At 27.0% G+C, this 14,911-nt stretch overlaps 1 protein-coding gene across 3 annotated transcripts in view; it reads left to right on the top strand.

Annotated features, from left to right (window-relative positions):
* Positions 1-14,911, top strand: part of LOC122497717 (probable JmjC domain-containing histone demethylation protein 2C) — a 550,088-nt gene that overhangs the window by 423,612 nt on the left and 111,565 nt on the right. The window lies entirely within an intron of this gene.

Raw genomic sequence — 14,911 nt, 5'->3', positions numbered from 1 at the left:
GTGATTTACCAGCCTATCTTGGGATTAATTTGTTTCCATCGATTGGTTGATTATCAATTTCATCGACAATTCAACGATTGGTAAGTCCGATCTATCTTCTCTGCCTATTCGTCTCTGCATGGCGACTTACACTCGTAGAGCGTGTGATTCTTCTGCGGTGGAAAATCTCTTCTCCTTTTGTGAGCTTCGTTCTCGAGTCCTACCCACGTTTTATTTTACTATTTAACTAATTAAATTAAATTCTCGGGAAAGTCGCCACATCACATTGTGAAAATACTTTTTTATTCCAGACTGACCGATATATTTTTAAATCCGATTAAACGATCTCACGTCTCATCTGTATTCATCAATTAAACCCACATTTCATTTTTTCTAACCATTCGAAATTAATTAAGTGAACCTAATTGCCTTTAACTTACGGCTATTTATAGAAAAACTATATATGATACCTATACTTTTTTATGAAAATGATAATTATTTTGTATTTATTATTTCTATGGTTTATTATATCACTTTTTTAACAATTTATCAGATAATTGAGTTTATAAATTAGAATTAATTTCGATTTTTAATCACTCTAGTGATATTAATTATTCTATTTAATTACTTAATAATTTTGTAGGTATTTATTATATATTTTTATAAACGAGATATTTTAATTAACATGAACTTGTTTTGATTATAACAGTAGACCAATACTTAAATCAAATGTGTCCTTAAATTAAGATCACTTTTACTTATTTTTAAACCTTACTGCAATAAAAATTTTCTCCAATTTTGAATACAATATATATAATAATGAAAAACGGTATTGGAGTGAAAAAAATTGAAATTGAATTCATTCATGTTTAAAGAGCATAACCGTAAAAGTAAAAAAGGTGATAGGTACACGAACATGAATATAGTCTTTTTTTTAATATACATTCGTGAGAAAAGCCTGTCTGTCGTCTCTAACCCTTTGAGTAGTGGCTTTCTCTCTTGAGCAGAAAATTCTTCCCCTGCGGGTCGCGTGTGAATGCGTAATAATAAAGCGCAAAGAGGTGCGCTCACTTTACATTACACATCGAGCGTTGCACATTGTACACACTTTTGTATAAATACATACATACATATAGTACATAAAACACGTAAGCACGACTGGTGTATATGGACCCATTAAACTGGATCATAAAGGTCCTCAAACCCAGTGAGTCACTTCGAGTTAATAATTACGACTTTAGACGAGAGATATCGTCAAATGTTAAAATTCTTCCTCACGTAATATTGCGTTTGAATTATAAAATAGTCGTAGATGTTTACAACATACATATTTGCAAGAAATAAAAAACATTACATACAAAATAGGGCATAAACTAGAAAAACTGTTTGGGCCCTTGCTAAAACCCCACTTCAAGTGGGTCGAAATAGGGGAATTTCTGCATTTATTTTTGGAAAGGTTTAGATTTAGAAAGACACGAAAAGTATAGAAATGTAGCATAGAAATTTTTATTTCCCACTTAATAAAGTGTATGTCGGAAAAATGTTATATAAGAAAAGTTTTGTTTATTAAAAAGTATAACTCTGTTACATTATACTTTTCTTGATGAAAAAATGCTACTTCCCATTTTTTAAAAAGTAATTTTCTCTTTCTTAGTTTTTATGACAAGGAGTGAAAAATTGTAAGTATTAAATTACTTTTAAAGCAAGCGTAAATAAATGCAATGTGAATGTAAATTGTAATTTAAGGATGAATTTTACCGGAAGCGCATCTATGTGGTCTCTGTCTCTGTCTCTCTCTCTCTGTCTCTCTCTCTCTCTCTCTCTCTCTCTCTCTCTCTCTCTCTCTCTCTCTCTCTCTCTCTCTTGTTCTCTCTTTCGAGGTATATACATATGTTGGAATTGCGTCGAGTGCGTCAGACTCATGAAATGTCGTTTTCTGACGAATCGTGCCAGGTGCGGGTCGTACACGTGCAAATGTGCGAAATATAACCGCTCATTATATTTATATCCCAAGAGCGCTGCGGCAACGGCAGTGAATTTCAATTTTATAAATAGCGCAAAACTTGGTTGTAAACTGTGCCCATCGACGCTTGCAGATCAAAGTGTCTTTACTCTCCTTCTCTTTCTCTTTTTTAAAGGCCATTAAACTTCCTCGAGATTTCAACATTGCACATAACAATATAATTGATTTAATTTGTTTACGAAATAAAAAAATTCTTCTCTTCTTTCGTGTCTGATTTTTTAACTGGGTTTTATGGTCTTAATTCAAAAGAACGAATAAAAACATTTTTGCCGTCATTGACCTTTAATTTATCAAACATTTTGGTTGAAATTGCCCCACGTTCAATTGCAAGACTCGAGTTTAAATATTTATGGACAATATTGGTCGAAGACGGTGAAATATTAGTCGAAATTGTCTTATGTTGGATACAGAGATTTAAAATACATTCAATTTGTCAATGTTGAGCCAAGAAGGCAAAAATTTTTGTCGAAATAGTACGACATTCAATGCCAAGGTTGGAATTTAAATATCGTTCGCCCCTGTTGATATTTTTGCTCAAATTGTAATCTGAAACCACAAAAATTTCGGTTGAAATTGTCCCATGTTCAAAACTTAAATTGAAATTTTTCTCGTCCACATCATTGATCTAAGATGGAAAAATATTGACAATTGAATCGCGTTGGGCTAAGTTTCAGCGGAATGTTTAGCCAATTGCCACTCTTGGTAATTTTCTCACTCTAAAGATAGTAACAATAATAATAAAAAGAGAAAAAAAAAATAATCAGGAATAATTGACATCTTTAATAACGCCCATAAAAATAAATATAGCCCTAAAAGCGGAACAACGTATTTAACTCTAACCGACTTTTTAAAAACAAAAAAATTTTTATTATCACATTTATATCTTAATTCGTGTGTTCCACTTTATCTATTCTTGTCGTCTCTCTCAGCATCATCATAACTTTTAAGAAAGCTTATTTATATAAATACCTATGCCAATAACACACAAGCCGAACCGAGAAAAACATAATAAAATATATTAAAACTTGTCATTTTTGTAAAAATAGAGAAGAAATTTCTTTTATTTTATTTTTTTCAAAGAATGGAAAGTGCATTGCATTTATAGCAAGTACCATTTCTTTTTTGTTTTTGTTTTGCCTTGGTGCGATGAGAAGGCGAACGGGAAAGTTTGTTACAAACTTTACGCGATTCCGGAACGATGCCGAAAAGGGGTAGAATTGCCCGCACGTGGTTTATGGACCGTTTCGTTTTACTTTCGTCGTAAAAATTCCGCTTTGCAGCGATGCCCCGAGGAAAAGAGATATCTTTGAACGTATTTATGTATGTGTGAGTGCAGCGTCATTAAAACAGATGTGTATAGTTTGGCGCGTCACACTATAAACTTGCTTGATACGCGCGTTTCGAGGTGCAATTAATCTGTGCAGCAATTCACGTAATTTTGAACACAATGATATCGTAATACAACCCCGCACATGTAAGCCAAACTTTTAGATGACATTTATGACTAAAAATTCTTGATTCTTAGTAATTTACAACTCGTTCTTTTAATAATAGTATAACATTCATAAAAATTATGGTAGCATTGATAATTATAATAATAATAATGACAATATAATAATTATTATTCGCTTAAAAGTGGTCAATGTTATGGAAATAATTTTCCTTTATTGGGCTGATATTCCCTTCGCCAATATTGGCCCAAGGTACTGCCAATGTAGTAAAAAAAACCCAAACTTTAGTACTAAAACTATAATTAGTTCATTTTTTTCTTTCACCTAATTTGAATTTCGCGCCATAATAGTTTTCCAACTGTCCGTCCAGATGGCAAGAAAACTCACTCGCAAACGAGATAAAGTACACAGAGTATAAGAGTCAGTGGCTTGTTGACATTAAGTTGCGTTTTGTTGCAATTGTTATACACGGTAAATAATTATATTGTTAATAATAAACATTTTTCTTATTTATTATTATTAAGTAAAATTAGTAAAATTTACTTATTTAAAAGCTAAAAGTCAGTCACTAATTAAAATTAGTAAACATTTTTAGATTTTTACTAATTCAAATTTGGAGAGTAATAAGTGTACACTGTAAAAAAGGGAGTTAAATTTTAACTCCCCCGGGGGTCTATAAAAGTCGCACCCATTGGGGAGTTAATGGCAGGGGAGTTAAATAAAGAGAGATAAAATTTTACACCCAAATGCTAACTCCCCAAGGAAAAAATAACTCGCGCGGGTGTTGAATGAAGGGAGTTAGAAATTAACTCTCTTTTGGAGTTGATTTTTAACTCGAAAAATTTCACTCACAACTCCCGAGTCCGTTAACTCCCTAAATTTTTTACAGTGTATTACATATTATTAAATATTGATTCCAATTAAAATCACAAAAATTAACTTTATCAAAACTTATATTATCAATTTTTTTCCTAATTTACATCATCTGTTTGAAATTATTATCGTTCGTCAAATCAAATATTTAATGACAATAATTTTATGCAATCATACATTGATAACAATAATTTTAAAAAAATTTAATGTTTGTATTTCCTTTTTGTTAAGAAAATAAAGAGAAAAATAATACAGCATTGCGTAAAAATTGATAAGAGAAAAATATAATTGAGTGTTAAAAGTATTTCTCTACTTTTTTGCACTGCTGTTTACGCTTTTTATGTATAAAAAGAAGGAATGAAGAAAAGAGCAAGAATTTTATCTTATTTCGTTATATACGCGAAGAAGAATTTTTTTTCTCACGATTTTATTACATTTTTTGTGCGTCGTTATCTGTCGAAAATTTTTTCGCCTACCAATAATTGGTATGGATCTTCTCTTTCTCTTTATCTTCCTTTCTCTCTCACTCTATCTCTCCTTCCACCCTAAATTCTCAAGATTCATGAAATACACGTCACGTATAGCAACATTCTGCGGTGAATATAATGTGTCCTTTCTCGATAAACTATATAATATTATAATACCTCCTTCTAAAACCAAAATCCAATAAAGAAATAGTTTCAGGGAATTTTGCTTTCTAATAATATACTTCTGATAGAAATTTTTGCATAAATGTTTCTGTAAGTTGATGGTGAAAATAAAAAATATATTAAAAAAAAATTGTTTACATCGTGTTTAAAAAGAAGTTTAATGTTATTTCCATATTATTAGCATATTAATTCTCGAATGTAAATTCAAGTGTATATATGTGATCTTTGATATGAATTCCAATGTTCACGCAATTTTGAACACATGAATAATAATTATCGCCTCCTCAAACTTTATTAGAATGTCAATAAGTAACATACGTGTCTGTTGAATTGACTCGAAAAATGACTCCATAATTACAATGAATAACTAATATATTGTCAATAAAAAGAACAATTTCCTGACAAGTGTTTTTTTAAATAAGAAAAAATTTGTCTAAAGGCAATTTAATACACGCATTATTTCTTTCATAATTTTTTTCATTTCGTTCTTTTATTCTCGAGTTTTTAATAAAAAAAATTGTTTTATTTAGTTTACAAATTTTTTCTTTTTATTAAATTTTTAAGTGAGCGTAAATTAAATTTTTTTGGTTGATTTTGTTATTTAATTAAACTTTTCGTTGATATAAAATTTGCGAAAGTTGTTAGACGATAAAAGGTTCAAGAATCTTAAACGAGTTGGAAATTGAAAAAATAAAGGTATAAAAATAATTATCTACTTGACAATTAGTTTTTTTTATTATTTATAGTGAATTTGTTATTTTCAGAATGTAATTTATTTTTATCGCAAATGTAAAGTAAAAACCGGTCTTTGATTTCGCGCCCGAGATACACTTGTGACCTTTTGTGAATCAGTCTCGATACGTTTAATCAACACATATACACACGTACTTTGAACTGACGTCATCAATTAATTCCTCGGACATTGCTGAAACATAATCGACTTCCTCGACAGTGTCGTAAAAAAACTTGTTTAACTCATACGTGTCACTAAATAAGTGTAATAAAATTTACAAATAGCATTTCTCTCACTAAATAAGTGAAATAAAATTTACAAATAGCATTTCACAAACGATAGTAAAGCAATAGAAATAAAAATTTCTGTTACATTTTGCTGTTTCTTTATAAGTTTATGAAAGAGTATTTTTGACATTCATGCAAACGAAAACTTAGTTATACGTGAAGTTTAATTTAAATATCAAGTTACCTATATTTATTTAGGAATTATTTTTATTCTAATACCAAGATTGATCCATATTGTATTCAATTGGTACCAAATTAGAGCAAATTGATAGCAAATTGTTACAAAATTAAATAAAATTGATACCAAACGATGTCGAATTATGATTTAACCTTATATTGATATTAATTCGTATAAATCAAAATAATATCAAAGTGGTATCGAATTAACATTAATTATATCAAATTGATAACAAATTGCATCAAATTAGTATCAAAATGAATCAAATTAATTCCTATGTGTATCAAATTGTATCAAATAAATACTAAACTGAATCAAATTGGTACCAAATTAGGTATAACATTTTGATTAAAATCATCTAATGTGGTATACCAAATTGATTCAATTTCAAATAAATTTGAGCAATCGAATCTAATTGATGTAATAATTGAGACAAGTTTTGATTCTATTTACTACCAAATTGAATCAGATTGGTACCAAGTTCGATGAAATTGATAAATCATTTTGGATTATAAGAAATAGATACCAAAGTTTCAATTAAATTGATACCTAACTGATATTTAAACTTGGTTTGAAGTGAATTGTCCCCTAATTGAATCAATTATTTTCAAAACTTTTAATAAAATTCTTGGCAAAATTTCAATTATTTTCAAAAATTTTTCTCTATTCAATAATTTTAAATATATACTATTTTAATAAAATTTTCCCAAAGCATTCAATTATGTAAAAAAAATTGTAATAAAATTGTACGTAAAATATTTAATTTTTTTCATAAATAATTTCACAAGAATTCAATTATTATTTACAAATTTTTTATTTTTTTCGCAATCATTCAATTATTTTCATAAATAATAAAATTCTTTTTAAAAATTCAATTAATATTTTCATAATTAATAAAACTCATTGCAGAATTTCTATTATTTTTAATACAATTTTAATCGAATTTCTCGAAAAAAAAATTCAATTATTTAAATATTTATTGATAAAGTTCTTTAATTGAGAATTCAATTTTAAGAAACATGCAATTATTCAATAAATTATTTATTTTTGTATCAAAGAACTTTTTCAAACATAATTAAAAATAATACATTTATACAAGAATTTTAGTTAAAAACACATAAAAAAAAATTTAATTTTCGAAAAGTTAGAAATTATTGCAGAAATTCAATTATTTTCAAGAGTAATAATATTCTTCGCAAAAATTAAATATTGTTCAAAAATAATAAAATTCTTCTTAGGAATTCAATTATTATCATAAATAATTAAACTCATCGCAGAATTTCAATTATTTTTAATCAAATTTTAATCAAATTTCTCCAAAAATGTAATTATTCTTAAAAATTTTATTAATATTCGTCCAATGAATTTAATTATTTATTTATTTATTTAAAATACATCTCTGCGGTTTTGGTGGACAAAACTATTAAGCTAATTATTTATAAAAGAAACTTTTCATTTCCTTTATTTATAAATTTGTTGATAAAATTCTTTATGGGAATTTAATTTTAAGAAACATTCAATTATTCAATAAATTATTTATTTTTCTATTTAAATAATTGAATTCTAATAGAATTTCCTAATAAAAATTGATTTAAAAATTTATTTTAATTAAAAATTTTTGATACCTAATAATTGAATATTAAATGCAGTGTAGCGCGAAGTTTTAGAAATAATTGAATTTCGAAATTAATTTTTTTGAAAAAGTTTAATTAAATTTTTTTATATTATTTTAAGTTTTTATTTTCTAATATATATTTAATTGAAGAATTTACGAATAATTGAAATTTCGTTAAATTGAATATTGTAAACAAATGGATTTGAAAATTGTCGAAGAATTTTTTCGAAAATTATTAAAAATAATCGATTTAAAGAAGAATTTTAGTTAAAAATTCTTGAAAATAATAATTGAATTGATTTTATCACTCGGTTATCTTTAATTATTATAAAACATGAAGAAACGATCACTCCGAGTCTTCAACTCGGAGTTATCGATATCTTCATGTTTTATAGTTATGGAAAATTTAATTTATTGTTTTAAGTAAAATGTTCGCTTATTTGACTCGGACTGGTTATATTTTTGTCAATAATTTGTCCGTAATTTTTCATTCTTGGTCCGTAAAGTCCGTATTTTCAAATACTTTCACTGGTTCGAGCCTTTGATTAGTATCAAATTAGATGAAATTGATGGTAAATAAAGTTTGTGTAAAAATTGATGACTTGATTAACATGTTTTGTATTTTTCGTTTCGTGGAAATTTTATACATTGAAGTGAACATCGTATACTTTGAATTTAACAGTGTGATTATACAGAGTGTTTTAAATCCTTTCACTGATATAGTGAAAAGCACATAACACACAAATAATGTTTCGAAATTACATTATACTTATAGTATATAAAGTGGCACGAGCTAATTCTATTTTGACTTAGATTCATATGGTGGTATTTTATCGGCTTGGAGAAAATTTCGCTTGCGTGTCTCGCAGCAAGATTGAGACTAGTTGTAATATACAATATTGTATGCGTGTTTGTGTGTATTTCGCTTATATAGAACATAACTGGTCGTTCCAGTTTCTGGAGCAACATTTCGTACGTGTGAGGAGGAGCAAAAGCGGTTTGGCCAACTCTTGCACCTACATTACCAGCTGCATTATAAACCGAGAGCCACTATTTCCAGTAAAATATCCCCCTGACACGATCCGGCAATCAGCCTTAGTCACGACTCGGTTTATTGAGCCCGCGGAGGTAAAATCGGCGTGCCGGGACTTCCAATTGCGTTGGGCGAAACTGGCGAAACGAGGGAGAGAGAGAGAGAGAGAGAGAAAACGGCTACTGTATAGATAATATTCACAATATTCTCTCTCTCTCAACTCTTTGGTGACTCGCGTGTCGCTGTTATTATTCGTCAAACGCGGCCTTGGCTGCGAAACTCAATTTACTTTGCGAACACGTTTATTTCTCCGCTATTTCCTCCCCCTCCTCCATTGCCCTCGGCGACCTATCGATACAGTGTGCGTCCCACACCCGCACATTTAATGTCATTCCTTCCTCCTTTTCCTCCAGCTTCTCTCCTCTTCTTTCTCCTTGGAGGTTGAGCTTCAAAAGTGCCTTCAATCGTTCGCTCGCTCGTGTCGACCCCGATATCAAGCAGAGTCGATTCCCCATGTACATGTATATATATATATATACATTTAGGTGCCCCGTGTGTCAATTGTGTCCGTTAACCACCAACTTAAACTATGCATGAACTCGCTCGATGTAAAATTGAGAAACCGTTCTCAAACACTTTCCTCGAATACCTAAGTAGACAGTTGGCTCTATTTTACATATTTTTTTTCTTCTTCTTCTTCTTTATTTTCTTTCTGCCATTTTATTATGGCATTGTTATTCTGAATTTGTTAGCATTTTTTATATAGTCTCTGATATTTTCTTAAGTTTGGCGCTTTTTGATCGTAATTATTTTTTAGCGTCGACGCTGAGAAGTGAGGCTAAAGTCCACTGTTTTTTTAACTCCTTCGCATTCTGGTGAAAAAATTAACCGAATAAACCCCCGAATGAGAAGGAATTCAGGATAATTTTTTTTTTGGTCACCATATTTTGTCTGGATGAAATCCACTCTTACTGCCAGTAGAAAAAGGAATATTTTTCACAAATTGATAAGTTTTGGTAACAATTTATGGATAAATTGCGAACTAGTGATAAAAGTAATTTTTAGTAAAACAAATACATTTGTATTTAAAAGTAGAGTAAAAATTCCTGAAGTGGCCCCCCCTATTTTCGCAAAGTTGCAAAATTTGAAATAAATATTTGTATTTGAAAGTACTAGTATCTAGTAATATTTTCACGGAGTATTTCAAAAATATTTAAATTATTTATATTTTTTATTGTTAATTAAAGATTTTTGAACCCTTTTAATAAAATAATTTTAACTAATTGAGTTTTTGCATAAATTGAACAAAAATTTATGGTTATATCAGTGAATATATGTACTTTCGAATAAAAAAATTAAAATTTTTAAAAATTATTTTTTTTATTTTTTAATAATTTTTTTATAAACAAATGCAGTTTCAAGTGCTTTCTACACGCGATTAAAAAAAATTTTTTTTTGCTAAATGTTCTTTAGAATGTATGTAAACAAGAACTGAAAAGAAATCTTAGTGCAAATGAAAAGCTTTTTCATAATTTGACTATTTGTCGAGCGCTGCATACTGCGCGCAAGCACCGCACAGTAGAATTCGTTTACAACTTACTGTTAAAAAATGTCTACAGCCTACAATTTTTAACCGATTTGAGTGTTCTTTGTTTTAAGTTAAAGAAGAGTAAATCCTTAAGACATCCCTCGAGGCCGATGCTTGAGATATTAATTGTTTATAATTTTTTGTTTTTAACAAATTAATACAATTTTTTAATAAAGGACGTTTATTTTCTTATTCCGTTATTGCACATGATCTAAATCAGTTCAAATTAATCTAATATGACCACCAGACAATTAATAAAGCATAAAATAATTTATTTGAATTGTTATAAACAATATTAAATAACAAATAGATAACTGCTTCCTTTCCACTAAAAAAGGTTTTTTTACACATTTTTTTAAATTTAAGTTCATTACAAGAATAAATGTACTTTCTGTTTAAAAGTAACTTATTTAAATTGTTATAAACAATATTAATTAACAAATAGATAACTTTGATTCTTTTTCACTAAAAAATTTTTTTTTATGAATAATTTTTTATTTAGATTCATTTAAAAAATATATGTCCACTCCTTGTTTAAAAAAAAAAATTTTTTTTTCAAAAAAATTTTTTTAAGTTGGTTATTGAAGTTAATATATAATAAAATCTTATTCTTTGCATCAAGACGAATCGATTGGTATATACAAAGTATAAATTGTATGAGAATTTACAGAGTTAATCACAATTAAAGCTTAAAAATTCGCATTTTTATCAAAAAATGAGTTCTTTCCGCAAAATTATGTTGCCGTATAAAAAAATCTTACTCATTTATTTCTAAATTTTTATTCTTTGCACCAAGACGGATCGATTGGTATATATAATATAAAGTATATATTGTATTTAAATTTATAGAATTAAAACCAATTATAGACAAAAAATTTGCACTTTTAATAAAAATTCATTTTTTTTTTAAATCATGTTGCTGTACAATAAAATGTTATTATTTATTAAAAAATAAATCAAAAATCTTATTCTTTGGATCAAGACGAATCGATTGATGTATATAAAGTATATATTCTATTGAAAATTATAGAATTAATTACAATTAAAGTTCAAAAATTCACTTTTTTTTGTTTATTTAAATTCATATTATTGTATAAGAAAATGTTATTCTTTCTATTAGGACGAATGAACTTTATTTTATAAATGTTAAATTGTATTAATAATGATTTAAAAATGAAATATATTTATCGTTAATGCTTTCTCCACGAAGAAGCAAATTTTTTTTGCTGATCGTAAAGAGGAAGCAAAATGTTCATGTAATGAACATCTGGATTTACAACTTGTTTAAATTATATAATACAAAAAAATTAGTTAAAACTTGTTTTTCTGGAAGCAAGAAATATTCAACTGAAAACAGTTAAACTATAAACTTAAAATAGAAATTATAAATAAATAATATAATTAAAATAATGTATTACTATTTTTATTATAAACAAGTATTCCAATTGAATTTTAGATCAAAACATACAAACCAAATTTGAAAAAAATTATGAAAGAAAACCTTCAAAAATAAACAAGTTAAAGCGTGCAAAGCGGGGCACACGACATTCGTCAGACGCGGGAGCCCACATCACGGAGCTTGCGCGCGCTTACAAAAAAATTCATAATAAAATATTTGCTTGAAACAATTTTTTCTTTTTTATATGCAATCCTTAATAAATTCTCTTAAAGTTCTTATTTATAAAATTCAATATAGTTATCCAGAACACGTTTTATTTTTAATTTGTTTATAATAAATAATTATTTTTTGTAACAAATTAAGAGCTTCGATGGAGTAAACATTATTTTTATAAAGTTTGGAATTTCATAGTTAATTTGCAAAAAGAATCATCAAGTTTCGTCAATTTTTGTCAAAGTTATGCATTTTTTAAAAATTTTATGCATAAAATTTCAATTGTTTATAAAAAATAAACAATTGAATATTTTTTAATAAAATTTACAGGTTATTCGTAACTCTAATAGAACTATCTTTTTGCACATTTACACTGATAAATTTCAACTTTTGAAAATTTAAAGTCCACTTGAGAAAATCTAACCCAATAGTGACATTTACTTCTTTTTATATCTACAAATAATTTTTGTATTGATAATTTTCCATCTATAGTAAAAATCCTTTAAAAAGTGAAAAAAATTCAATGCCAAATCAATTTTTTGTCACTCCGAATTCTTATAAATTTTTTTCAGTAGTATAAGGCTATTTTAGTGAGACAAAACCTTTGAAATTCGTGTTATTTTAAAAGCAGTAGTAAAAGTAATGCATGTAATTACAGTGAAATTACAAACAAGACGACTATAAATTATAATCAACATTATTAATATATTACTAATAAATAATTAATTGTGCAATTATTTAATTAATTATAGCAAAAATTATCATAATTCTCAAATCAACGATGTAAAAAAGAAAAAAAATTCCTCAACCCAATTCAATCCATCTCGTTAATAATTCTAAAAAATGAAAGCATTACCTGATAAAGCGCCGTAAATTTAAATGTACCGTTTATTTTCAAAATTGATTTTACTAATTTTCTTCCTTTTCAAATCACGTTCTATATCTATCTGTCGATATATATCAATTAACTTATATTTATATATAAACAGCAGTTATAGAGGAATAACTTTAGTTCCTGGAGGAGCATTGAAAATTATTGCCCTTGAGCTAAGTAAGCATTTAATCGGGAAACAAGTTTTAGAGAGAGAGAGAGAGAGAAACATTGATGCATAATTTCGAAATTATTCATATTTTCATCGACATACAGATAAGATAAGGGAAATGGAAGACTTCCTTGTATCGTATTTTTTCACGTTAAATCTTATAATCGCCATCTTTAATTAATGTTGTGACTTTATCGTTTATAAAAGTCAAATGTTTGTATGTCAACTGAATAATTTAACGCTTATACACTTATAAGAAAATTATAACTTTCAAACTAAATATACATATTTACAAATACTTTACAAACACATTTCTAATATACTTACTTCATAAATTTGGAATTTGTTTTTCATAACAGATATAGACAAAATATAAAATTTGTTTAAAATGATAAAAAAAAATTGAAGTTGAAGAATTTAAATTATTTTCAATCTTACTTTTAATATTCTTTACATTAAATTAATTAAAAAAGTAGGATTATTATTGTTACTATTTATCTGTTTACTATTATTTCTCCCTGTAAAGAAAGGTACTAATTTATGTGCATATGTTAGTATGTATTCTCAATATTGTAGTAAGTAAAAAATCATGTAACTGTTTCTTGTGGGCTTTCATATAGCCCTAGGAACTTTGATTATTATAAATAAATAAATAAATAAATAATTTAGTACCAATTTTGGGTACTAAATCGTCATTTGGTTCTATTTTAAGACCGAAAATCAGCTCTAATTTAGAACCTTTTATTTAGTGATATTATTATTATTATTATAATTATTATGATTACCATTCTTGTTGTCTTTGTTAGTATTAGTTTTGAAACTTTTTCAAATATATTAGTGTCATTAAATTGTCCAAGTCATAGATCATTAAAATTAGATTTAAGTGTATAAAACATTTGTTATGAAGAAGTTATGTAAACAAATTTTAACAGCCACAAGTAAAAAGAGAAAAAAAACTTTTAGTCATAATTTCTAGTTATATATACAAAAGTTGGATTCTCTAAACGTTCCTTTTATTTTCTTTTTACGACTATTAATTGGCAACTGTGTCAAGGTAGCCTATAAAGAACTAATAGAAAGTTAAATCCGAAGAGATCTCAATCTTTTACTGAACTTTTTTTTCCATAAAAATAGGTCGTCATGTTTTATATGCACATAGAAACTGGGTTTAAAAACATTATTTTTGATATTTTTGTATTTGAAAATTGTTCTTTAAGAATATTGAGTAATATATTTTTAATTAAACTATTGTTGATGTATTAATAATCAATAGATTTTTTCCAAAATATATGAAATTTTTATGTTGTAAAGAAACAGAAAAATTTTGCTAAAAAATAATTTTTTTCTGAGAAAAAGAAAATGTCATTGACATTAAAATATATAAAAATGTTTAACATATACGAATTATGATACATGTAGTTATTTATTTTGTTTTCTTGTTTATTTATTGGTCTGGAGAAGCGAATAATTAAAAAAAAAGTAAAATAACGGTCAATAAACGGAAGTTATAGTGAAACAATTACATGTTACTTGGTATTTTTCTGCATGCCAGTGTTTAAGTGCTCAGAACAATTACAATTATTCTTCGGTATTCTTTTGCGCGCTCCCTTTCGCTCTTATTAAAACAAATCCTGATAATAATAAACCAACATTTGCAAAAAGCATTTAACTTTTCTGAACACGACATTTTAGAAAAAGGGAATATTTTTAGTTCCTGACTCTTCATTTTTATTTTTACAATAATCGTAGTGAGAAAATAAAAATTCTAATTAATATTATTTTCATTTTATTTTAATAAATATATATTTATCTTGATGTGTTGATTTATTTGATTATAATTTTTTTA

Source organism: Leptopilina heterotoma, unplaced genomic scaffold (assembly GCF_015476425.1).
Source record: "Leptopilina heterotoma isolate Lh14 unplaced genomic scaffold, ASM1547642v1 Lhet_135, whole genome shotgun sequence".
Taxonomy (NCBI): Eukaryota; Metazoa; Arthropoda; class Insecta; order Hymenoptera; family Figitidae; genus Leptopilina; species Leptopilina heterotoma.
This window is presented reverse-complemented; position numbering and strand designations above follow the sequence as displayed.